Consider the following 6,844-nt stretch of genomic DNA (forward strand, 5'->3'; position numbering starts at 1 on the left):
GTAGTGCAGTGAATAGAGCACCAACCTTGAGTTCAGGAGGACCCAAGTTCAAATCTGGTCTCAGACACTTAACACTTCCTAGCTGTGTGACCCTGGGCAAGTCACTTAACCCCAGCCTGGGGGGGGGGGGAATAAATTAAAAGCAATAAATAAAACACACACAGGAAACACCTGGAATGAATGAATAAATGAAGGCAGTGTTAATTAAGTACTTACTATATATACCACTATGCTATGCTACTATAAATGCATGTATTCTATATGTTCAGAGCCACTATGCTAAGTGCCTAAAATACAAATATAAGCAAGCAATACAACCTTTGCCTTCAAGAACTTACTCTCTAGCAGACAACGACAACACAAAGCTAAGGAAGGCTGTTTTACTTTGGGGAGTCTTGGAAAAATCAACTGTCATACTTCTTCCAAATGCAATGTTGATTCCCAACTGCTTCAGGAGCAAGAGGAGAGGGGGTTATGTATAAGGTGGGATAGTAGTTGGAACATGAAGTACGACTAACTAGGATGGTACAAACTCACTGTAGTGGTTCCAAAGCTAAAGGGAATAGCAATAATATTGCTATTGCTAATATTTATAGAGTACCTACTATGTGTCAGATGTTATTCTAAATACTTTACAAACAGTATCTGAGTCTCATAGCAACTCTTTGAGGCAGGAGCTATTTTCAAGTCCATTTTAAAGATGAGGTAACTGAGGCAAACAGAATAAGTAATTTGCCTAGGGTCTCACAGATAGATAGTTACTGTCTGAGGCTGTGTTTGAACTCAGATCTGCCTGACTCTAGGCCCAGTGCTCGGTCCACTGAGTCACCAGCTGCTTACTATTAAGTGAGAAAATTTGTTTTTTAACTTATATTTTTTAAAAAGAAAGAAATGATGAGCAGGATGCTCTCAGAAAGACCTGGAAAAGCTTATATGAACTGAAGGAAAGTGAAATGAACAGAACCAGGAAAACATTTTATATGATAACAGCAATATTGTCACTCAAGGCTCTGTCAGAATGTTAGCAGGAACAGACTGAATGATGAGGAATACCTATAGGCTGAAAAAATATCTGCTATGAAGATAAATGATCTTCTATGACGAGAATGTCAGCAGTGAGCAATCTAGGTTAGATAATCAGGAGGCAATCAGAAATCAGGAGAGATCAGCCTTCTACCAAGGGCGCCAGCCAGTGAATCAAGAAGTCCAATGAACCCCCCCCCCCCCATCACCCTTTCAGAATTGAGCATTCTGCTTAAGTCTGAAGGCAGACTGTCTCTTTAATCAATATTAATTATCAACACCAAATTTAATCAATACCTTCTCCAACTTTAAGTAAACGGTCAGAGTTCAGGTCCAGCGTGTCACAAAGGGTGTGAAATGAACCACAGATCTATGAGGAAGATGTGCTATTCAGTCTTCAAATTTATTGATCTGAGAGACAAATTTATATAAGTTTCCAATGCTTATAGAGTCAATACATAATACACTCTTTGATATTCCTGTAACTGGCTCTAACAAACCCAATCCCCTGGAATGCAAATGGTTAGGCCAGATTTTGGCCACTTGGACAGAATTGTAAATAGTTGTGAAACACATCAGAGCAAAATTATCATACCAATGTCTTCAGTGCTTTTCTCCTAAATGTCTTTGATCTCTGTGGTGGGCTGCTCTTCCTAGCCTAAGTTCAAAGGCTTGTCTTTGATCTATTATACAGTTAGGTTTGCATTTAGTTTCAGTCACAGGCATTCCCTATCAAGCTTCCAATAGGTCTGTCTCTGCAAATGTATATTGGGAAGAATTGGTGAGCCCAGAGTAATGTAGTTCCTGGCCCTCTACAGTAAATCTCTAACCTTAGAAAGAAACATGCAGAAGACCCTACTTAATCAAGAGACGTAGGTGAGAGATTTTGTCAGAAGCTTTGCTGAAATTTAGATTGATATTCCCCTGATCCACCAGTCTGGTTACCCTGTCAATAAAAAAGGAGATGAACTCAGCCTGAAACTTTTTCAGAAAACAATCATTTGTCCTCCCGATGTGGAATCCCAGAACCTGGATTTGGGTCTTAGTTCTGTCCCAGCTCCCATGTGGCTTTGAATAAACCTCCATTTTCTCATATATAAAATGGAAATCCTCATATTTGCACTGTCTATCTTATGAAATTATTTGGGGGGGGGGTGTATGATGACCTTAAAGCATTATAAATCTCTGAACTCTTATCTTTTGTAAAATGAGAAGGAGAAAGGATAACTAAGTGATGCAATGGATAACTAAGTGATGCAATGGATAGAGCACCAGCCCTGGAGTCGGGAGAATGTGAGTTCAAATCTGGCCTCAGATACTAACTGGGTAGCCCCAAGTCACTTCAGCCCAATTGACTGAAAAACAAATAAAGAAAAAGCAATGAGCAAACAAACAAACAAACAAAAAAGCAATGAGCAGCCATCTTCAATGAAGATCAGTGATGTGGAATATGATCCATCTCCTGACAGAGAGGTGAAAGGCTGAATATGAAGAATGACACACATTTTCAGCCACGACCATTAAGGGGATTTGTTTTGTTGGACTATGCATATTTGTTACAAGGGAGTGTTTCTTTTTTAATTTTGGGGGGATGAGAGGTGGGGGAAGAAGATGGGAGGGAGAAGAAAAAAGTGAATATTTTGATAAATGAAAAAAATAGATAGAAAATAAGGCTTTGAGCCAAGGAGGCCTGAGTTCAAAGCCTGTTTCAGAATACTTATTAACTCTATGACCCAGAACAAATCACTTAACCTATCCCTCAATTTCCTCATCCACAAAATAAGATAATAGTATCATCTACTCCACAGGATTGTGAGGATAAATGAGTTAACATGTGTAAGATGTTTTGCAAAAATGTTTGTGGCAGACCCTTTATAGTGGCAAGGAACTGGAAACTGAGTGGATGCCCCTCAACTGGAGAATGGCTAAATATGAATATATGTATGTTATGGAATATTATTGTTCTGTAAGAAATGATCAGCAGGAGGATTTCAGAGAGGCCTGGAGAGACTCACATGAACTGATGCTGAGCAAAGTGAGCAGAACCAGGAGATCATTATACACGGCAACAACAAAATTATACTATGATCAATTCTGATGGACATGGCTCTTTTTGAGATGATTAGGACCAATTCTGATGATCTTGTGATGAACAGAGACATCTATACCCAGAGAGAGGACTCTGGGAACTGAGGGTGGGAACATAGCATTCTCACTTTTTTGTTGTTTGCTTGCATTTTTTCTCTTATTTTTCTCATTTGATTTGATTTTTCTCATGCAGCAAGATAATTGCATAAATAGGTATGCATATATTGATTTAGCATATTTTTCTACCATATTTAACACATATTGAACTATTTGCCATCTAGGGGAGAGGTTGGGAAAGGGGGGGCATTGGAACACAAGGTTTTGCAAGGGTTAATGTTGAAAAATTATCTATGCATATGTTTGAAAAGAAAAAGCTTTAAAAATGTTTTGCAAACTTTAAAGCATTATACAAATGCTATCTATTATTATTATTGAGGACAAAATTTCATCACAAACTTATTGAAAAAAAATAATGAGAGCGATAGGCTAGATGAGCCTTAAGGTCCCTTCATCCTTTCCAAAATTCTACACTCTCTATAGAACCATAAATTAAGCAGTGGAAGGGTCACAGAGAAGGGGCCCTCTTATTATATACCTGAGGACATTGAAACCCAGAGAGTTTGTGACTTAACTAATGTCACACAGTCAGTGAGGGATGGTTCTGGGATTCAAACCAAGGTTCTCTGAGTCCTCAAATCAACAGTTTCATGACTGGAAGTTGGTACCATTCATTCATTGACAGTAGTTTCAAAGGTTATGGCAGAAGAGGTACCAGATTGAAAACCCAGGCCCATGGCCCTAGTTCTGTCCCTTAAGTTAGATTGCTTCTAGTTAATGCCCACTTGTCAAAAAGGAACAAAGCCACATTTGCTTTCATTTTCCAATATTTCAACTTAATGTCTTGGCAAGAGAAGAATTGAAATCAGCAAGAAAAAGCTGAAGACTTTTGAACAAAACAAAATCATCATAGCCCTCTCTGAGATTCTCTTGGAACCTAAGAGAGGATTAAAATTTAAGGCAATAAACAAATAAATAAAATTAAAGCAATAAATAAAAAAATTTAAAACAAGAAATAAATACATTTATTTTTTTTTATTATTATTAAGAAAACCTATATAATAAATACCATGCATTGTTTTCAGAGCTGGCCATCTTTTCTTTGCTTCCTTGTAGGTTTTCGTTCTCTGTTGTGCATTTTTTACTTTATTCTTTTTCCCCCTTCTTTCAATCCCCCAAGATGGCTACAATTAAGCATGAATATGTTTATGTATACCTGTATATAGACATACATTTAGGTATACCTGTATATAGACATGCATACACAGATATCTATAATCATACACATATATATTCATATATAATTATGTAAGACTGTAGTATGTTTGTATTATATCTTTCCTTGAAAACCTCTAGTGAGAGGGAGCCCACCATGTCCCTGGATTCCCCCCCCCTCATGGCTCAGTCCACTTTGGACAGCTCTCAGAGTTAGGAAGTTTCTAGTTTTACACTTAAAATTTACACTTAAACTTTTCACTTAAAATTCTCTCAGCTTCACCTATTATTCCTGTCACAGACACAAAGGACAGTTCATCTGTCTTCTAAAGGAAATCCTTTCAAAAGCATGAATCTATCAGTCTTAGGATCATGGAACTGTACATCTTGAGCTGAAAGGCACCTCCTGGGCCATCTAGTTCAGTTTTCATTTGCTTTTACAGAAGAGGAAACTGAGCCTCAGGAAACGTAATTGATGTCAAGTCAATAAGCATTATCCCCATCCCAGACATTATGTTAAGCATCAAGAAGCCAAAAGAGAGACATTTTATATTCTAAGACTTTACATTCTAATAGGGAAAGATTATATAAAAATTGGGTAAAGGCAGGAGAAGGTATCCGTATTTGGTACCATGGAGAAAGATGTCCAGAGAGCCCAAAGGGGATCAAGAGAATATATATATATATATATATATATATATATATATATATATATATATATATATATATATATATATATATATATATATATGTATATATATATATATATATATTTTTTTTTTCTCATGGAAGATCCAAGAGGAACTCACCCATCAGAAAAAGGGGCTATCAGGACAGAGTGATTTTCCACAGTGAGAAGATCCAATCAACAAGCATTTCTTAAAATCCTACCATGTCTTGGAAACAAAAGCAAGGCAGTCCATGTCCTCAATCTACTTCAAGACATCTCAAGTCTCCTCTTCTCCACAAAAATGAACATAAACAACATATCATAACTTCAACAATATGGGAAAGATAAAGGTCATCATGGATATAGACCATACATAACAAACCTAGAGATAAAAGGGATCTCAGAGGTCATTTATTCCCTTTTGTTCTCCTCATCCTTATAGATGAAAACAGACTCAAAAAGACCAATATCAGACAGGTAGGAAGGAAGTCCAGAGTTAAGGCTAAACATAGCTCCTCTCCTTCCAGAGCCAACATTCTTCCCACTGCATGGTGATGGCTTAAGAACTCCATTTCTTTTAAATATTATTCACAGCTGTAAGTATTTGGCACTAGAATTTAAAAACCAAACCAAGATGGTGTTATTTTTACCTCTCTATGATCTTCATCATTTCCCACCTTGGTCCAAACAAGAGAAATAACCCAAATTCCTCTTATTCCAGTTAGAAGAAGGGGCAATCGATCATTTTTCCATGAAGCAGATGATCCAAATTGAATGTGAGTTGGTTTGCCTTTGGTTTCATAACTATCTTATTAGTACAGGGTACAGCGGTTACAAGAGAAAGAGAAGGGAGCCAAAACCAAAAAGGAAAGATGACCAAAGGAAAGATTCTATCTTTCCAGTAAAAACAGCCTGAGCCAGAAAAGCTCCAGGGAGAAGAGGCCCTTTTGGTGGAAAACCCAGAGCTGAGGTGAGTTCCAATCATTTGCTGACATGAAGCTGGATCCCGGGTTTCCTAATGGAACTGTCCAGATGGCAAAACCTAAACAGACTTTGACCAAATATGCGCAATATTGGTTATTCAAAGGTCATATCCTGAAACGCTAATCAGACCATCTCAATTGCATGTTTCATTCTCAGGCCCTAACAATTTCAAGTCTTAGAATTCATGTGTGCCAATTAAAAAACTCAAATCACGTCCTCAGTTAAGCCTTTCTTTCCCTTCTCCCTTTCACACCAGCACAACAGGACATATGCGGCTTCACACGCTTTCCAAATAAAGACATTTCACTGAAACAATAGGTTGAAGTTTTCTCCCTTCCATTCTTCTTTACAAAAACAAATTGTATAAGAAGCAAGGACTCAAGACAAAGAAAGAACATATGACTACTATTTTTCAACTTTTCAATCTACCAACATAAAATTTAAGTCAACACATTTTTTTCTTAAGTACCTAAGGGCACTGTTCTGGGTGCTAGAGATAAAAAGTTATAAAAACAAGAGTCTTTGACCTCAAGGACTTTACAATCTAAGAGAGGAAATATGATAGATACTCAAATAAATATGATATAAATTTGAATATGATGAGACAAAGGAGAGATGGTCTCAAGTTAAAAGGTGAGCCTTTAAGGGTAGAAAGAGACTAATTATTGAGAGTCTGGCCTTTGGAGTCACTCTCCAAGATCAAGTAAAAAAAAAATTAATTTTTAATTTTAATAAAATTAATTTTTATATTATATTACTTTATTATTTACATATAATATAAAAATGCACATATAATTATAACTACTA

The sequence above is a fragment of the Sminthopsis crassicaudata genome, chromosome 1, assembly GCF_048593235.1.
Source record: "Sminthopsis crassicaudata isolate SCR6 chromosome 1, ASM4859323v1, whole genome shotgun sequence".
NCBI lineage: Eukaryota > Metazoa > Chordata > Mammalia > Dasyuromorphia > Dasyuridae > Sminthopsis > Sminthopsis crassicaudata.